Below are 20,240 nucleotides of genomic sequence, written 5' to 3'. Positions count from 1 at the left end.
CAGAGTTCTTATCGCAATTCCCCCACCACCGCACATACAGTTTTCCTCTCTGGAGAAAATGCATTGCTGAACCTTGCTTTTTTCACTTAATTTATTTGGAGATAATGCTACATCAGAAAATATAATAGAATTGTCTTTTTTTTTTTTTAAGGATTGGATAGTGTGATTCCCTGGGTCTACTGGTTAGGATTCTGCACTCTCACCGCCACAGTCCGGGTCTGATTACTGGTCAGGGAAGCCTTTTTTGGGCTTCCCTGGTGGCTCAGATGGTAAAGAACCTGCCTGCAATGGCGGAGACACAGGTTCAACCCCTGGGTCAGGAAGATCTCTTGGAGGAGGAAATGGCAACCCGCTCCAGTATTCTTGCCTGGGAAATCCCATGGATAGAGGAGCCTGGCGGGCTAGTCCATGGGGTCACAAAGCCTCATGGGCTATAGTCCACAGGGTCACAGAGTCGGACACAACTGAGCAACTAACACTTTCACTTTCTAGGGCGATTATGAATTTTAATAGGAAAAATTTTTCTTTCCTCACCTCAGAAGAGAGATCAACACTTAGCTTAATGAAGATGGAACCACCAATAGGAGGAATTAAGGTCTCACAGGGAAAGATTTTTATGTGAATCTCTTGGAAGCCTTCCAAACTCCTTCTAGAAATAAGGTTGCCAGATAAAATACAGGACACTCAGCAAAATCTGAATTTCAGATAAACAATGAGTTTTTTTTAATACAGGAGTGTCATGCAGTATTTGAGAAATACATAAAAATTTATCTGAAACTCAATGGGTTATACTTATATTAAGCAATGATCCATTGTTCATCTGAAATGCAAATTTCACTGGGCATCATGTATTTTAATTTGCTAAATCTAGCAACCCTGTCTAGAAAGCACTCATCTATGCATTTGTGAATAGAGCTGCTCTTAACTTGAAACTCCACAATGTTGAGTTGGTGTCTGTTCAAGCAGAAAAATACTGCTTATTAAATATCAAATCTATAAAAACAACTTCAAACTTCAGGTTTCAATATTTAATTGTATCTTAGAATCCACAAACACAATGCCTTCGAGTGTTTGAGATAATGCTTTGAACTAAGATAGTTTAGCCTACTGTTTTCAGTATTAAAAAACTATAATATAGTTAAGGTGTATCCCAAATGTTATAAAAATACACTTGAACTTTGATATAAATTAAATTTCAGGGGAATTTTACCTATAGTGCTTAAATGACATTTTTTTCAAAATGAAACACTGCTGTCAAAAAAATTAAACCAGATTGTAATTAAGTTAACATTTTCAAATGCTCTATTAAAAATTAAACATAGACCTTATAAAATTCATATTTTGCTTTCTTATGAAGCCTTTTGGGGAACTAAAAATCAGTGTTCTGTGATTCAGAATGGACCATATTTAGTTGATTTTCGTTGGACACAAACAGTTGCAGAATCTTCCCTACTGTCACCTGTCCTGGATTCTTTATTGATGCTCACTAGTTTTCTCCGAAGGCATCATATACACTAGTCCGCTATCCCTTTTCATCAAAAACCAAAAACACCCCAGTTATTTCTATCCAGCTTGGAAGCAGTGACTGTTCTGCAGCCTGGAAATGCCTTCTAGAATGAATCTGGAGGTTACAGGTTTAAGCTTGCCCTTGGTTTGTGTGCTGCTATGGGAATTTGTTTCTCTTCATCTTAATAGATACAAGTTTCCAAGGATCTTGGCAGCTACTGTGTAACCTTGGAAATCACCATAATTTAAAGAAAAGCAGCCTTTAAAATTTATCTACTGTTTAAAATGAAAATGGTGTGCACCACTCAGCCAGTCCTAGTTCACAAAGGAAGGAGCATGCTTGTTCTCTCCATATCAATCTTCCTTTTAGCATTAAAACTTGAGGACTGAGTTAATGATGTGTATGCTTGAAGTATTTGAAATGTAGTAATACCTGTAATTTCCTCTGAAATGAAAGTTAAAGTCGCTCAATCATGTCTGACTTTTTGCGACCCCATGGACTTCTCCATGGAATTCTCCAGGCCAGAATACTGGAGTGGGTAGCCATTCCCTTCTCCAAGGGATCTTCCCAACCCAGGGACTGAACCCAGGTCTCTTGCATTGCAGGCGGATTCTTTACCAGCTGAGCCAGAAGGGAAACCCAAGAATACTGGAGTGGGTAGCCTATCCCTTCTCCAGCGGATCTTCCCGACCCAGGAATCGAACCAGGGTCTCCTGCATTGCAGGTGGACTCTTAACCAACTGAGCTATCGGGGAAGCCCCCTCTGAAATGAAATGAACAAGAAAACAGGATAGATCGATGGATGGATATGTATGTACTAAGGCAAACAATGTTTAGTCAGTCAGTCATGTCCGACTCTTTGTGACCCCATGGACTGTAGCCTGCCAGGCTTCTCTGTCCATAGGGATTCTCCAGGCCAGAATACTGGAGTGGGTAGCTGTTCCCTTCACCACGGGATCTTTCCAACCCAGGGGATCGTCCCAACCCAGGGATTGAACCCAGGTCTCCTGCATTGTAGGCGGATTCTTTACCATTTGAGCCACCAGGGAAGCCCAAATAGAGCATAAAATTAATTGTATAATCTAGGTGGTGGGTATACAGTTCTTCACTGTACTACTCTTTAAACTTTTTTGTGTTTCAAATTTTTCATAATAAAATGTTAAGGAAATATTCGAGGAGACAAGCACACTTGGCTGTGTGTTTGTGCTGTGTGTGCTTAGTTGCTCAGTTGTGTCTGACTCTTTGCGAGCCTAAGGACCACAGCCCCAGGCTCCTTTGTTCATGGGATTCTCCAGGCAAGAATACTGGAGTGGGGTGCCATTGCCTCCTCCAGGGCATCTTCCCAACCCAGGATTGAACATGTGTCTCTTACATCTCCTGCATTGCAGGCAGATTCTTTACCAACTGTAGGGGAGGAAAAATCATTTCCCTCTACTCTTCTGGGTTCTTGGCTGCTGCTGCTGCTGCTAAGTCGCTTCAGTCGTGTCCAACTCTGTGCGACCCCAGAGACGGCAGCCCACCAGGCTCCCCTGTCCCTGGGATTCTCCAGGCAAGAACACTGGAGTGGGTTGCCATTTCCTTCTCCAACGCATGAAAGTGAAAAGTGAAAGTGAAGTCACTCAGCCGTGTCCGACCTTCGTGACCCCATGGACTGCAGCCTACCAGGCTCCTCTGTCCATGGGTTGCTGAGATCCCTCTAAAATAAAAGATAGATGAATAGGAGAAAGACAAACAGAAGTTTAATAACACAGATACCTTCTGTATGCATGGAAAGAGACAGGAAAAATGAGTGACTCCCTGAAATGGCCAAAGCCACAACCTTTGATACTCTCTCCAGCTAAAGACAAAAGATTAAGGGAATGTGTGTGTTATGGGAGGTGACCAGGAAAAGCACAGTAAACAGGGAATGTTATGCAGATTTAAGTCCACGCCTTCTCTAGAAATAAAACTTTCTAGATTCATTCTCTTCCTGGTACAGAGACACCCTTAGAAGCAGAGATTTCCCTTATAAATGTCAATGTCTCTTACAAAAAGGGTAACTTCTATTGGGTTTTCAGCGCTTATCCTATGTCTGTTATTTCTTTTTTTAAAAATTAGCCTAAAATCATCATTATGCCAAAGAGGCATATTTTGGCGTGACAAATTCTGCTCCCCCTCGACACAGAGCCACTTTGGGCCAGCTACTCAAACTTCTCTGTATCTTGGTTACTTCATCTGTAAAAGCCTACTGTGTAGGCTCACAGAGTCCCTGAGATAATCTGTGTAAAATACTTATCAGTTTACGATGTTCAATAAGTATTAGCTGCGATGATGATGGGAAGGCTGATCTATGAGATGCATTCAGGCCCAAAAGGAAGGTGAAAATACATCAGAGAAGGCTTTATAAACACGGTGACTTGACCTTGCTCTCAAAGGACATGCTGGAGATAAATTAACGGAGAGAGGTTCACCATAAGCAATAAATGGGGGAAAAAAGGCAATGAAAATAAAAGAATGAAGGACAGAACACAGAAGCAAGATGTGCACAGATTAATGGAGGAGACTGGCCTGGTTGGTGTTTTGGAAAGTAGGATTAGACTCTTATTAACTCATTTGAAACCAAAATAGGAAAGTTCCAAAGAATAGCAAGGAGAGATAAGAAAGCTTTCCTCAGTGATCAATGCAGAGAAATAGAGGAAAACAATAGAATGGGAAAGACTAGAGATCTCTTCAAGAAAATTAGAGATACCAAGGGAACATTTCACACAAAGATGGGCTCAATAAAGGACAGAAATGGTATGGACCTAACAAACAGAAGAATTGAGATGAGGTGGCAAGAATACACAAACTATACAAAAAAGATCTTCACAACCCAGATAATCACGATGGTGTGATCACTCACCTAGAGACAGACATCTTGGAATGCGAAGTGAAGTGGGCCTTAGGAAGCATCACTACAAACAAAGCTAGTGGAAGTGATGGAATTCCAGTTGAGCTATTTCAAATCCTAAGAGATCATGCTGTGAAAGTGCTGCACTTAATATGCCAGCAAATTTGGAAAACTCAGCAGTGGCCGCAGGACTGGAAAAGGTCAGTTTTCATTCCAATCCCAAAGAAAGGCAATGCCAAAGAATGCTCAAACTACCACACAATTGCACTCATCTCACACGCCAGTAAAGTAATGCTCAAAATTCTCCAAGCCAGACTTCAACAGTACGTGAGCCATGAACTTCCAGATGTTCAAGCTGGATTTAGAAAAGGCAGAGGAACCAGAGATCAAATTGCCAACATCCATTGGATCATTGAAAAAGCAAGAGAGTTCCAGAAAAACATCTACTTCTGCTTTATTGACTATGCCAAAGCCTTTGACTGTGTGGACCACAATAAACTGTGGAAAATTCTTCAAGAGATGGGAATACCAGACCATCTTGAGAAATCTGTATGCAGGTCAGGAAGCAACAGTTAGAACTGGACATGGAACAACAGACTGGTTCCAAATCAGGAAAGGAGTACGTCAAGGCTGTATATTGTCACCCTGCTTATTTAACTTATATGCAGAGTACATCATGTGAAATGTTAGGCTTGATGAAGCATAAGCTGGAATCAAGATTGCTGGGAGAAATATCAATAACCTCAGATATGCAGATGACACCACCCTTATGGCAGAAAGTGAAGAAGAACTAAAGAGCCTCTTGATGAAAGTGAAAGAGGAGAGTGAAAAAGTTGGCATAAAATTCAACATTCAGAAAACTAAGATCATGGCATCTGGTCCCATCACTTCACAGCAAATAGATGGGGAAACAGTGGAAACAGTAACAGACTTTATTTTTCTGGGCTCCAAAATCACTGCAGATGGTGAGTGCAGCCATGAAATTAAAAGACGCTTGCTCCTTGGAAGAAAATCTATGACCAACATAGACAGCATATTAAAAAACAGAGACATTACTTTGCCAACAAAGGTCCATCTGGTCAAAGCTATGGTTTTTCCAGTAGTCATGCATGGATGTGAGAGTTGGACTATAAAGAAAGCTGAGCACTGAAGAATTGATGCTTTTGAACTGTGGTGTTGGAGAAGACTCTTGAGAGTCCCTTGGACTGCAAGGAGATCCAACCAGTCCATCCTAAAGAAAATCAGTCCTGAATGTTCATTGGAAAGACTGATGTTGAAGCTGAAACTCCAATACTTTGGCCACCTGATGCGAAGAACAGACTCATTTGAAAAGACCCTGATGCTGGGAAAGATTGAAGGCAGGAGGACAGAGGATGAGATGGTTGGATGGCATCACCGACTCAAGGAACATGAGTCTGAGTAAACTCCGAGAGTTGGTGATGGACAGGGAAGCCTGGCGTGCTGCAGTCCATGGGGTCACAAAGAGTCGGACACGACTAAGCAACTGAACTGAACTGATTCCTTGTAATATTAGACTCAAAGGCTGAAACCAGCTAAAAAAGAAAAAAGTCCCAAATGTAATTGGGAAACTAAAAAAAACCTTGTTTTTCTTTAAAATTTATTTTTAATTGAAGGATAACTGCTTTATAATATTGTGTTGGTTTCTGCCAAACATCAAGATGAATCAGCCACAGGTATGTATACATACATATGTCCCCTCCCTCTTGAACTTCCCTTCAACCTCTCCCCATCCCACCCCTCATACCTTGGTTTTTGAAGCCAAGATATGGGATTTGAATGAGTTCTTCCTTTGTCACTAGTCCTGATTAGAAGAAAGAGAATAAAAATTAAGATAACATAAGAAGAGATATATATGCTGGGTGGAAATCAGTTTCGTGATATACAACCAGTCTGAGTACCCAGACTGCCCCACATTTTTATAACTTCCCCTTAAAAATTGTTACTTTCATTTCTCTCTACCCTGCTTACCAGTATTTCTCTCCCCCACCTACTTCCCTGATGGCTCAGATGGTAAAGAATCTGTCTGCAATGCAGGAGACCCAGGTTCCATCCCTGGGTTGGGAAGATATCCTGGAGAAGGTATCTTATACCCACTCCAGTATTCCTACTTGGAGAATCCCATGGACAGAGGAGCCTGGTGGGCTACAGTCCATGGGGTCACAAAGAGTCAGACACGACTGAGCGGCTAACACTTCTTCTAGTGACTAGGTTCTAAAACAAGGCTTCCCTTCTTATCTAGGGCAGGAGGCCCTTTCCTTCTGCAGAGAGTAGGGGGTTTCTTTGTTTTCCAAATCTCTGTGCTGTCTTGAAATCATTGGAAGTGGGAAGGGCCGATGGAGATACCCTTGAGTGCATGACCAATTGGTAGAGAAGCCAAGTAATGCCTCTCACTCTTCCCTGGAATAGCTGCCAGCTGCGAAGGGCAGGGAATGGCATTGCTGGTAATGCTACATCAACTCCCCCTGTGCTGCCCGATTAACCATTTAAATCATAATAAACAATTTAGAAATTTGATTTCCATTTGAGGCTGATTCTCTAGAATCCAAATGTTGTACAAGATTCTAAGAACAAGATGCCTTTGCTATTAAAAAATATACAAGTTGACTTTCTTAGCTCAGCATACCTAACTGGATTTCTGTATTTGCTGACCTGTTATTACAGTGGGAGATTCATCAGTGTTACTTCTGTGGCCTCTGTAGCAAGGTGTTTATTTACCTTGTGAATATGGAGAGCATCTCCTAGGTCTTCGAATACTCAGTTTTTTCTTTGAAGGTTGATAAACATAACCTTGGGCTTCTTTCTTACACAATAGGCCTAAGCAAAAAGGAAAGTATAAATAAACTATAAATTAAAAAATGCTTTCTTCCAGTATACTGAAAGGGCCATTCTCTATATATGTACTTTTTTTGGGGGGGGGGGGGGGAGCGGGGCGGAGCTGGATTAACAGTAAGATCTAGATAGATCCAGAGAGGGAACAAAGGCTCTTATTGTTCCAGACAATTGAAAAAGAGTTTGGTGCTGTAATAAAAATCCTTTCCAACACTGTGTTACTAAACAGAGGATAAGTGGTGGGAATTTACTACCTTTTTCCACGACCATATTGGGACTGGACAGCCCATAGGGATCCAACTCACTAAGTGGCAGTCTTAGGTTCTAAAATGTAGCAAAATACGCCACCACAAAATCTCTCTCTTGACATAAGGACTGTCTGGATCTGATTATTTTTAAGAAACAGCAGACACAGGAAAAGCTCTGAAACAATTTAAGCTATATTAAGCTATGCTAAGTAGTTCAAAATGGACTCATAGTGGCCAGTGTAAACTTCCATATTAGTTGTTTTTAAAACGTCTGCTGTAGGACGGTGAGTGTCTGATAAACTAAGAGTGGCAATTTTAGAAGAGAAATTTGGCGATGTACATCACTGGAACACAGGGAGCAACTGACAGAGCCAAGACTCCCTCCCTTGGGGTAACTGTTATTCTTTAAAAAGAGACACTGAGCCCAGTAACTTGAAGACAGACACTGCCGGAGGCCCAGTCAGAGCAGAGGGTGACTTCCCACTTTGTTGCCAGACCAGACACCTCCTCCCCAGGCTTCTTAGAGTGGTTCGTTACTTTTCTACTCTCCCTACTTTGACTAACCTATGTTGTTTGCAATAAACCAAGCAATTTGTGAATTCAATATTGGCCACATTTCATTTATCTTCAATGCTGTGATTCTTCTCTGGTCTTACTGCTGGGCCCTACAACAAAAAGCTGAGTAGAAATTACCCTTTTGTTATAGATATTTACATTTAGAAGGGAAACATCAATTTGTTACAGCGTCACCCTCTCTGTACCTGTTTGGCTGCACCCCGCAGGCCTATAAGCTCTGCACTTGCTCAGCTTCAAGACTAAAGAGCCCAGAGTTAGTGACAGAGAAACCGTGGTTTAATGGATAGGGGAGCCCTACCTGTCTTTCGAAGCAAGGTCCCGGAGCAATACCCCACCGTGTGCAGTGGACGGCAGGCAGGACATGGTGGCTGGTTTTGCTTTGGGGGAAGGAGAGATCAGCGGTTATAGCGGAATTGATGTCAGGTGGGCTCATCAGTTACCAGGGAGACCAGCCGAGAAGCACGCCCCTCATCGCTCCTTCGAAAAGCTGTCAGATAGAGATGTTTGATCTAAAGGTTAGAACAATCACCAGCTGCAGCTGGGCCAAGTATGTAGGAAGCTTGTCAGTCCTGTGAGTGGGTGCAGATGAAGGAGGGACTGGCCCAGCAGGGGATGTACAGACAGTGAAACAACAACGCCATCTTGGGGGGCCTGACCATACAGTATGCGGAACTGAAAGTGAAAGTCGCTCAGTCATGTCCGGCTCTTTGCGACCCCATGGACTGTACTCTGCCAGGCTCCTCTGTCCATGGGTATTCTCCAGGCAAGAATACTGGAGTGAGTAGCTGTTCCCGTCTCCACGGGATCTTCCCAGCCCAGGGATCGAACCTGGGCTGTCTCCCATATTGCAGGCAGATTCTTTACCACTGTGCCACCAGGGAAGCCCAAGAATACTGGAGTGGGTAGCCTATCCCTTCTCTAGGGGATCTTCCCGACCCAGGAATCTAACCAGGGTCTCCTGTATTGCAGGTGGATTCTTTACCAGCTGAGCTACCAGTATGGGGGAAAGGATAACTAAATCTCTAGAAATTCTTATCAATGGAGAAGGTTCTGCTTTATGTGCAACCCAGGTTAAATCACTTGGCAGGGACCTCTGGTGACCCAAACTTTGGGAACAATATTTGGGCATTTCTTTCCAAAACATTACATGTCCTTACTAGCTTGTCTTGCTTTGTCCATTTTGGAGTTAACTGGGGTTATGTAATTCAATATATTTTTCTATATTGAAAATAAGGAGAGCTAGTTCAAGCATAAGATAATCACCAAATGACAAACTTGAACATGTTTTCAGTAAACTCTATAGCTGAGCTGGAAGAAATGAACTAATTCTGGTTTGTACACAGGCATAAAGCCCCTAATTTGCATATACACATGAGTATGTAATGGCACACATACATTCACGGCTGTGAATTCAAAGGAGAATATGTGTCAAAATGTTAGAATACCATCACTGCAAGCAGGAAAAGGATAATAAAGCAATATGAAGAGCCAGGAACCAAAAAGATAGGTAAATAACAAATGCATTCATATTCATTTTAAAGAGGCTACTTGTGTGAAAGGGGATAATGTTTTGAGAGAAGCTTAATTAACTAAGGCTTTGAAGTAGCAGAGATATTTAATGAATGTTTTGGCATACTCAGAATTGATTGAGGAAGTCTTCGTTCATGAAAATTTCTTGGGAAATCACAGTGTATCCTTAACAAATAAATGAAATACCTATGAAAAGAATCGGGCTTCCCAGGTGTCGCTAGTGGTAAAGAACCTGCCTGCCAATGCAGGAGACTTAAGAGATGTGGGTTTGATACCACTCCAGTATTCTTGCCTGGAAAATTCCATGGACAGAGAAGTCTGGTGGGCTACAGTCCATGGGGTTGCAAAGAGTTTTATGTGACTGAAGCAACTTAACACAAACACACACACGAAAAGAATCATGTAATGACTGAGATTCTCAGAGCAATTTACTGAGGAACACCTACATGGGGGCTCTGCAAGAATATTATCTCTTTCTGACAAAACATATATTTTGTCATTTCCAAAAAAACTGAAAATGAGAGTTCTTGCCCTCTATTTACTTCAACCTTAATGGAAGAAATGAGTAAATAGTCAACCAAAATAATGCAGCAATGATTATATTTAATTTGAAATTATTTATATACATTACAAAAGTGTGTTAGAGACAGTAAGAAAAAAATTGGTTAGATGATAGTAAGTTTGAGTAAAATTAGTGGAAATGTTTCTGGAAAACAAAGCAGATGTGACCTATTTTGAATTTCTGTGTGTGTGTGTGTGTTTGAAAATCCCTGCAAATGGTGACTGCAGCCATGAAATTAAAAGACACTTGCTCCTTGGAAGAAAAGCTATGACCAACCTAGAAAGCATATTAAAAAACAGAGACATTACTTTGCCAACAAAGGTCCATCTAGTCAAAGCTATGGTTTTTCCAATAGTCATGTATGGATGTGAGATTTGGGCCATAAAGAAAGCTGAGCACCAAAGAATTGATGCTTTTGAACTGTGGTGTTGGAAAAGACTGTTGAGAGTCCCTTGGACTGCAAGGAGATCCAATCAGTCCATCCTACAGGAAATTAGTCCTGAATGTTCATTGGAAGGACTGATGCTGAAGCTGAAACTCCAATACTTTGGCCACCTGATGTGAAGAACTGACTCATTTGAAAAGTCCCTGACGCTGGGAAAGATTGAAGGTGGGAGGACAGAGGATGAGATGCTTGGATGGCATCACCGACTCAATGGACATGAGTTTGAATAAACTCTGGGAGCTGGTGATGGACAGGAAGGCCTGGCGTGCTGCAGTCCATGGGGTCACAAAGAGACAACTGTTCAGTGACAGTTCAGTCACGACTGAGTGACCGAACTGAACTGTGTGTTTGCTTTTTTTTTTAATTTATTTACTTTTAACTGAAGGATAATTGCTTTACAGTATTGCATTGGTTTCTACAACATCAACATGAAATATTTAAATATTTCTCCCAGTTTGAAATGCAATAGTGGTTCTGTATTACTGTATTCATCTGTATTCAGGATGCAGTGTGGATATGTGGCAAAGCATATAGTGTCATTGGTGATGGGAGCCTGCCTATCCTTCACCATTTCCTCCTTTAACCCAGCCCACATTAAACATTTAGCATTTCCTAAGGGCACAATGGGAGAAGGCGATGGCACCCCACTCCAGTACTCTTGCCTGGAAAATCCCATGGACGGAGGAGCCTGGTGGGCTGCAGTCCATGGGGTCACTGAGGGTCGGACACGACTGAGCGACTTCACTTTGACTTTTCACTTTCCTGCATTGGAGAAGGAAATGGCAACCCACTCCAGTGTTCTTGCCTGGAGAATCCCAGGGACGGGGGAGCCTGGTGGGCTGCCGTCTATGGGGTCGCACAGAGTTGGACACGACTGAAGCGACTTAGCAGCAGCAGCAGCAAGGGCACAATGTTCTCTCACTAGTCTGCTTTGACATGGGAGGCAAGGCCTGGAATCTTTGTGCCCCTTCTTCTCTTTGTGCACTCTTTATCTAATCTTTCCCGAGTCATCTCACCCTTTAGATTTTGATGATTTTGGTTTTGAATTTTCTACTGAGCTGTTTCTTTTAATCCACTTTTAAAGATGAATTATATTTCATTTCCAAGGGGTTCGATGCTTTTGATTTTTTGAACTTACACTTTTGATTTCTGGTTGTCAAACTTACATTCAAATAAAGATGACGTTCTTGTGCTTATTCTCATTATTTTTTAAAAAATATTTATCTAGTTATTTTATTTATTTGGCTGCTCTGAGTCTTAGCTGTAGCACGCAGGATCTTTGATTTTAGTTGCAGCATGTGGGATCTAGTTCTCTGACCAGGGATAGAACTGGGCCTGCTGCACTGGGAGCGTGGAGTCTTAACCATTGGACCACCAGGGAAGTTGCCCCTCATTATTTCCTTTTTAATTTTGAAACTGCTTACATAATAAGAATACTTTAAAAAGAATTGTTATAAATTATGCACTTTCTAAAGTTATAATTTGGAGCAATATTCTCAAGCCCCAATCCCTTTGGGTCATTCTTGACTCTTTTCTTGTACTCTGCATATCTGATGCCTCTGGAATCCTGTTGTTTTGACTTTCAAGATAAATCCACAATCCACCTCTGCCTATGCCTAAGCCTACATCAGGCCTTCCCGAGATCCTTGTGGTAGCATCCCAACCAGGCTTTCTGTTCTTGGTTTTGCCCCCTACATAGAGTGAGTCTCTTCCTCAAGCAGTATCTGAGTTAGTTAGATGGTAAAGTCATCCCTGGACTGCAGGTCTCCCATCTCATTCACCATCAAAGCCCAAGCCCTTAAAACTCCTCTCAGGCCTTGAACAGTCTTCCTCCTGTCCAGCCCCCACCTCCCTTCAGTGGCACCCTTTCCCATTCTGTCAACTCTTGTGGTCCCTGGAAGAGTTGGGCTGCTGTCCTACTCTCTTGGCCTGGAGTGAGTTCCCCAATATCCTTAAGAATAACTTGTTCACCTCCTTCAGGCTTTTGCTCAAATGCTACCTTCTCACTTAAGACTTTTCTGACTTCTTTTTAATGCAAATGCAGCCCCCATAGACACACATCTAACTGTTGTCTCGGCCGTTTTCTGTCTTATTTTTCTCCATTTTCTCCATTTTTCTTATCACTATCTTACATGCAAAATATAGTGCTTATCCATTTGCTTATGTTGCACTTTGGAACACATGCCCCGTCAGGTTGCTGCTGTATCTCCTGCCATGAGAAGGGTGCCTGGTGTGTCACAGGCACTCAAAAATACTTATTGACTAGTGAAGTGAAAAGCAAACTCCACCATTCAATAATAAAAGAATAATATCAACGAATAAATAAATTCAGTGACTTGAAGACACTTTCATAATACAAAGTCAAGTCAAAAACTGGGCTTCAAAATCTTATTTTTAAAAAAATATTATTTCTAAATTTCCAGTATAAACTCAATTTTGTCTATTTCATATGCATTGAAAAAGGCTAGCAGGAAAAACGTTAAAAGTCATTATCTCAAAATGGGACATTCTTTTGTGTATTTTCAGAATTTTCTACAATAAGCTTTATAACTTTACAGTCAAGAAAAAAAATCAAATCTTATTTTTAAAAATTTGATGACAGTAAAAAGTAGCTCCCAATTTCTTCTTACCTCATGATAATGAATGATGGACTGGGCTGCCTTAACAGCCCTGTCTCATCGCCATTCTTTCTTCCTTCCCTCTGTCCAGTAGGTTGGTCAAAAACCTCCAATCATTGGTCATTTTGATACTACAGAGTCCATGCACTAAGGGAGTTATTTCTTAGATTTTGAGAGAATTGGAAATTCTGTTGAAAAACAAGTTTTAATGAATTTTTTTGAAGATCAATTTTATTCTCACTGTATATTATTAATTTATATTAGTTTTGGGGCTCTAAAACAGTATTAGATGCCTTCTTGGCTCATTCTTAAGAAACCCAGTACAAATTTGGAGGTTGATTCTTAGAATTACAAGATTTTGTAGGAGAGAAAAAATAATTTTCCCTCTACTCTTCTAGGTTCTTGGTTGAGACTCCCTGTAATAAAAGACAGATTCATAGGAGGAAAAACAAAAAGAAGTTTAATAACATGTATACCTCTTTTACACAAGGGAGAGACCCAGGAAGACTGACTCCTCGAAATGGTCCAAGCCATCAACTAAAATACCATTTCCAGCTAAACACAAAAGATATTTTGGGGGTGGGGGCAGTTATGGCAGTTTTCTCAGTTTTACTGAGAAAAGCTCAGTAAACAAGGACAAAGTTGTATACAAATCTAAGTCCATGCCTTCTCCATTAGTAAGAGTTTCTAGAGATTTAGAATCATTCTTCTCTTCCTGGAACAAAGAGGGAGACACTCTTATAAATGAAAATTTCTCTTATACCTATCAATGTAAATGTCTCTAACAAAAGAGTAACTTCTACTACTTATTTTCCAGAGCTTTTCCTATGTCTGCTGTTTCTTAGAAGAAAAAAAGTTGGCTCAAAATAATCTTTATGCCAAAGGGGCGTATCTTAGAATGGCAAATTCTTCTCCACTTCAATTACTTTCTTCTGTGTTTATATGCTCCCAATGTGGACTAAATGTACACATGTAAGATATGTGGATATGTTAGGTGCTCAACACAGGATATAACTTTTTTCTCTTTCTACCTGATTCTTTTCCTAAAATAACAGGAAAAAAAAAAAAAAAAAACACCCAAACAAAACCAGTAGGCTGGCATTTGGCCTTTTATTAAAAAAAAAAAAATCCCATAAATCATTTTGCTTGGCAGGTTTTTTGTTTTTGTGTGTGCTGTTGATATAGCATACACTGTCAGTTAGGAAGACCTTTAATTTTAGATCACTGATTCTCAACTGTGGATTATTTGACCCCTAAGGACATTAGGCAACATCTGGAGATACCTTTGACTCTGATAAGTACGGAGAAGGATTGCTACTGGAGTCCAGTGGGTAGAGACATCTAAACATCCTACAGAGCTCAGGATAACAATAAAGAATTATCTGGCCCCAAATATCTGTAGTGCCAAGGTTGAAAAACTTTACAATGTAGAGAACGGAAAAAAGCAAACATAGAAAGGATCGGCCACTCCAAGAATACTGACAAGAGACCTATTCTTAAGTGACTGAGCAGCCATCTCAATCTGCTTTAGCTTGTTTACTTTCCTGCTTAGTGGTTTAAAGTTTTTAATCACCTCCCAGCCAGGTGTTTTAAATTTGGTACAAAGAAGAAATTCTCAACTCTAACCCCTGGGCTCAATTCCATCCAGCAAGAGAAGCTAAATAAACACTTTGCTATCCAAGGGGTTCAGTTTGGCTGGTGGAATTACTTATGACACTGCAATATCATCTCATGCATGGATAACTCTTGAGCGTCTGAACTGTACTGGAGGCTAAGAAAAGCTGCTGATGATCTGAGCAAATACCTACAGAACTAAAGGTTCTGTACAGATATTTAGACCAGTGCTGCACAGCTTGTGTCTAAGACAAATGGAGATGGGTGTCAAAGGCATTTTAGGAGGCGGCACTTGGGGAGGGGTAACCTAGACATGTGGGGCAGCCCCAGGAGGCAGAGACTGGACTTCTCTCTGCCTCACTCTTTTCATCCATCCAGGGTCTCTCCATTTCTTTTTCTAGCTCCATTCCCCCTGTCCCCACCAGCCCCATCCTAGTGTTTTCCAATTTGTGACAATAATGCTATGAGTTTTAAAGAGCTGATGCGATAGGTGACACTGAAGATTGTTTTTGCCTTTTCCATTCATTTTTTTCAATCACTATGTTTATTTTCATGGTATGTTAGTGGCTTCCCCACTGGCTCAGCAGTAAAGAATCCACCTGCCAATGCAGGAGACATGGCAGGAGCTATGGGTTTAACCCCAGTATCAGGAAGATTCCCATGGAGGAGGAAATGGCAACCCACTCCAGTATTCTTGCCTGGGAAATCCCATGGACAGAGGAACCTGGTGGGCTACAGTCCATGGGGTTGCAAAGAATTGGACACAACTGAGCAACTAAACAACTGCAATAGGGAATAACAGCATTCTAGGTTTATATGCTTACTTTTCAAATAGAAGTTACATTTTTAAAACCTAAATATCCCAGGTCACTCCAGACTCTGAACTCTGTGGTCACATTAACTGTAAAACCCCAATTTTTTGCTTCTCATAGCCCTTTTGTCTTTTTCAAAGGCTCTCACATGCTCTGGGATGAGTTTTGAGGACAGTGTTTTACAAAGCTGACCGTGGTAGGCTCCGGCCTCGCCATGGCTGCGTCCATTGCAGCCGCTCTGGCCCGTGCATGCTTTTGCGGCTTCGCGGCTGGGCCTAACCACCACCGCATGGCCTCCGTCACCTGCTGCTGAGGGTTCCCAGTGCTGAAGCTAGGTGAATGTCTTTTCCATCTCTCTCCACAGAACTCGGATCAGGAACAGCCCGGTCTTATAAATTCATCAACACAACTCTTTTGGCTTCTGTGCCCAATTTCCCTCTCCACTGAGGTTCAAACGCAGCCTGTCTGGCCAGTGTGTGTTTGGGTAGGAGGGCATGGGAAGAAAGGGATAGTGAAACTTATCTCTATCTCTCCACTGATTCTTCCTCTACTCTTCCAGGGGTCAATGTATCATAAATACCACCTTAGAAAAAAAAGAAAAATAAGTACCACCCTCAAAGCTAGAAAGCAATGCTTTGCAGTCCAGTATCAATAGTCTAAATATTCTTGGTAATAGGACAAGCTCAGTACAAAACTTCTAAGGCTCAGTTAACACTGCGGTTTATGCAAATGACATCCTAAGATTGAATTCTAGGAATATATATCCTAATTAGACTTAGTGACCCCTTAGTTATAATTTAACTATAATCCTAACTGACATGTCAGATAGCTCTAGCATATCATTAGTTTTTATGCTTTATATGTTGAATTATTCTTCCAAGTGTTAAAACTTTGAAGCACAGAACATGTGGTTTTGATATGACAACTTTTCTTTATGGACAACTATTAATACATGATCTGCTGACAACCCATAGCCTGAGCTCACCTTCTGAAGCCCCTAGCACCAGACTAAATCTGGGGCTCGGCAGTGTAATGTTTGTTCTGCACATTTGAGTTAGAATTGACAAATAGAAACTGAAATAATGTGCCAGCAGACTGCTGAAAGGTGTCATATTTCTGGCTGGGTTTTTAATTTAAAGCCTATATAATGATAGAAGTGGGGACTCAGAGGTGGGAAAAGAAGAAATTTGAAATCTCTACACAAATGTCAATCAACTAGATATCTTGACAGGTTGACATGTTATCCTGAATGAAAGCATCACTGACAGATGTTCTAACATTAGATTGAGTTCCCTGACCATAGTCTAATCTCATTTTAGGCCCTAAATGACTTACTGAAATTTGTTGTGTCAAAAAACATTTGTAGTCTGGATCACATTTTATTACTGACTAGAGTGTATATACACAAATATATTTCAGAAAATGTAAGAAGAAAAATCCATAGAGACATCTCAGCATTTCAACAAAGAATATTTGCCTTTAGCTGGTGGAGGGCCATGTCAATCACTCGAACTTGCAATCCAAAACAATATACGTATAGTTCTTTAAAAGTGTTCATGTATTCAAAGTTTGCCACACTCGTCACTCCTGTGTTACTTCAAGTTATCCCTCACTTCAAAGTCTCTGCAGTATGTAAAATATCACACTGACCATGTCACTTTTTTTCAGATGCTTTTTCAGTTTTTTCAGTTCAGTCACTCAGTCGTGTCCAACTCTTTGTGACCCCATGGACTGCAGCACACCAGGCTTCCCTGTCCATCACCAACTCCCGGAGTTTACTCAAACTAATATCCTTCGAGTTGGTGATGCTATCCAACCATCTCATCTTCTGTCGTCCCCTTCTCCTCCCGCCTTCAATCTTTCCCAGCATCAAGGTCTTTTTCAATGACTCAGTTCTTCACATCAGGTGGGCAAAGTATTGGAGTTTCAGCTTCAGTATCAGTCCTTCCAATGCATATTCAGGACTGATTTCCTTTAGGAAGGACTGGTTGGATCTCCCTTCAGTCCAAGGGACTCTCAAGAGTCTTCTCCAACACCACAGTTCAAAAGCATCAATTCTTCAGCACTCAGCTTTCTTCATAGTCCAACTCTCACATCCATACATGACTACTGGAAAAACCATAGCTTTGACTAGATGGACCTTCGTTGGCAAAGTAATGTCTCTGTTTTTTAATATGCTGTCTAGGTAGGTCACAGCTTTTCTTCCAAGGAGCAAGCATCTTTTAATGTCATGGCTGCAGTCACCATCTGCAGTAATTTTGGAGCCCAAAAAATAAAGTCTGTCACTGTTTCCATTGTTTCCCCATCTATTTGCCATGAAGTGATGGGACCAGATGACATGATCTTAGTTTTCTCAATGTTGAGTTTTAAGATTACTTTGTCACTCTCCTCTTTCACTTTCATCAAGAGAGTCTTTATAGTTCTTCCTAACTTTCTGCCATAAGGGTGGTGCCACCTGTGTATCTTAGGTTATTGATCTTTCTCCCAGCAATCTTGATTCCAGCTTGTGCTTCATCAAGTCTGGCCTTTCGCATGATGTACTCTGCATATAAGTTAAATATGCAGGGTGATAATACACAGCCTTGACATACTCCTTTTCCTATTTGGAAGCAGTCTATTGTTCCATGTCCAGTTCTAACTGTTGCTTCCTGACCTGCATACGGATTTCTTAAGAGGCAGGTCAGGTCTGGTATTCCCATCTCTTTCAGAATTTTCCACAGTTTATTGTGATCCACACAGTCAAAGGCTTTGACATAGTCAATAAAGCAGAAGTAGATGTTTTTCTGGAAATCTCTTGCTTTTTTGATGATCCAGTGGATGTTGGCAATTTGATCTGTGGTTCCTCTGCCTTTTCTAAAACCAGCTTGAACATCTGGAAGTTCATGGTTCACATACTGTTGAAGCATGGCTTGGAGAATTTTAAGCATTACTTTGATAGTGTGTGAGATAAGTGCAATTGTGCATTAGTTTGAACATTCTTTGGCATTGCCTTTCTTTGGGACTGGAATGAAAACTGACCTTTTCCAGTCCTGTGTCCACTGCTGAGTTTTCCAAATTTGTTGGCATACTGAGTGCAGCACTTTCATAGCATCATCTTCTAGGATTTGAATTAGTTCAACTGGAATTCCATCACCTCCACTGCTTTCTTTGTAGTGATGCTTCGTAAGGCCCACTTAACTTTGTGTTCCAGGATATCTGTCTCTAGGTGAGTGATCACACCATTATGGTTATCTGGGTTATTAAGATCATTTTTGTATAGTTCTTCTGTGTATTCTTGCCACCTCTTCTTAATATCTTCTGCTTCTGTTAGGTCCCTACCATTTCTGTCCTTTATTGAGCCCATCTTTGCATGAAATGTTCCCTTGGTATCTCTAATTTTCTTGAAGAGATCTCTAGTCTTTCCCAGTCTATTGTTTTCCTCTATTTCTCTGCATTGATCACTGAGGAAGGCTTTCTTATCTCTCCTTTCTATTCTTTGGAACTCTGCATTCAAATGAGTATATCTTTCCTTTTCTCCTTTGCCTTTAGCTTCTCTTCTTTTCTCAGCTCTTTGTAAGGCCTCCTCAGACAACCATTTTGCCTTTTTCCATTTCTTTTTGTTGGGGATGGTCTTGACCACGGCCTCCTGAACAATGTCACAAACCTCCGTCCATAGTTATTCAGGCACTCTATCTATCAGATCTAATCACTTGAATCTATTTCTCACTTCCACTGTATAATTTTAAGGGAATTGATTTAGATCATACTTGAATGGTCTAGTGGTTTTCCCTACTTTTTTCAATTTAAGTCTGAATTTGGCAATAAGGAGTTCATGATCTGAGCCACAGTCAGCTCCCAGTCTTGATTTTGCTGACTGTGTAGAGCTTCTCTATCTTCTGCTGCAAAGAATATAATCAATCTGATTTCGGTGTTGACCTGGTGATGTCCATGTGTAGAGTCTTCTCTTGTGTTGTTGGAAGAGGGTGTTTGCTATGACCAGTGTGTTCTCTTGGCAAAACTCTATTAGCCTTTGCCCTGCTTCATTTTGTACTCTAAGGCTAAATTTGCCTTTTACTCCAAGTATCTCTTGACTTCCTACTTTTGCATTCCAGTGCCCTATAGTGAAAAGGACATCTTTTTTGGATGTTAGTTCTATAAGTCATTGTAGGTCTTCATAGAACTGTTCAGCTTCAGCTTTGTTAGTATTACTGGTCGGGGCATAGATTTGGATTACTGTGATATTGAATGGTTTGCCTTGGAAATGAACAGAGATCATTTTGTTGTTTTTGAGATTGAATCCAAGTACTGCATTTCAGACTCTTTTGTTGACTATGAGGCTGCTCCATTTCTCCTAAGGGATTCTTGCCCACAGTAGTAGATATAATGGTCATCTGAGTTAAATTCGCCCACTGTAGTCCATTTTAGTTCACTAATTCCTAAGATGTTGATGTTTACTCTTGCCATCTCCTGTTTGACCACTTCCAATTTACCTTGATTCATAGACCTAACATTCCAGATTCCTACGCAGTATTGTTCTTTACAGCATCAGCTTTTACTTACATCACCAGTCACATCCACAACTGGGGGTTGTTTTCACTTTGGCTCTGTCTCTTCATTCTTTCTGGAGTTA

At 41.0% G+C, this 20,240-nt stretch overlaps 1 long non-coding RNA gene across 2 annotated transcripts in view; it reads right to left on the bottom strand.

Moving 5' to 3' along the window:
• Positions 1-8,504, bottom strand: part of LOC129639334 (uncharacterized) — a 28,162-nt gene extending 19,658 nt beyond the window's left edge. The window contains exons 1-3 of one of the 2 annotated variants that reach the window (XR_008708344.1): positions 8,349-8,504; positions 7,113-7,211; positions 6,142-6,198 (exon numbers count right to left, since the gene is read on the bottom strand). This is a non-coding gene — a long non-coding RNA (uncharacterized LOC129639334). The remainder of the gene's footprint in view (positions 1-6,141; positions 6,199-7,112; positions 7,212-8,348) is intronic. The other variant, XR_008708345.1, reaches the window with a different exon arrangement.
• Positions 8,505-20,240: the final 11,736 nt, after the last annotated feature.

Source organism: Bubalus kerabau, chromosome X, assembly GCF_029407905.1.
Source record: "Bubalus kerabau isolate K-KA32 ecotype Philippines breed swamp buffalo chromosome X, PCC_UOA_SB_1v2, whole genome shotgun sequence".
Taxonomy (NCBI): domain Eukaryota; kingdom Metazoa; phylum Chordata; class Mammalia; order Artiodactyla; family Bovidae; genus Bubalus; species Bubalus kerabau.
The sequence above is the reverse complement of the archived record's forward strand: the minus strand, read 5'-3'. Positions and strand labels throughout refer to the sequence as shown.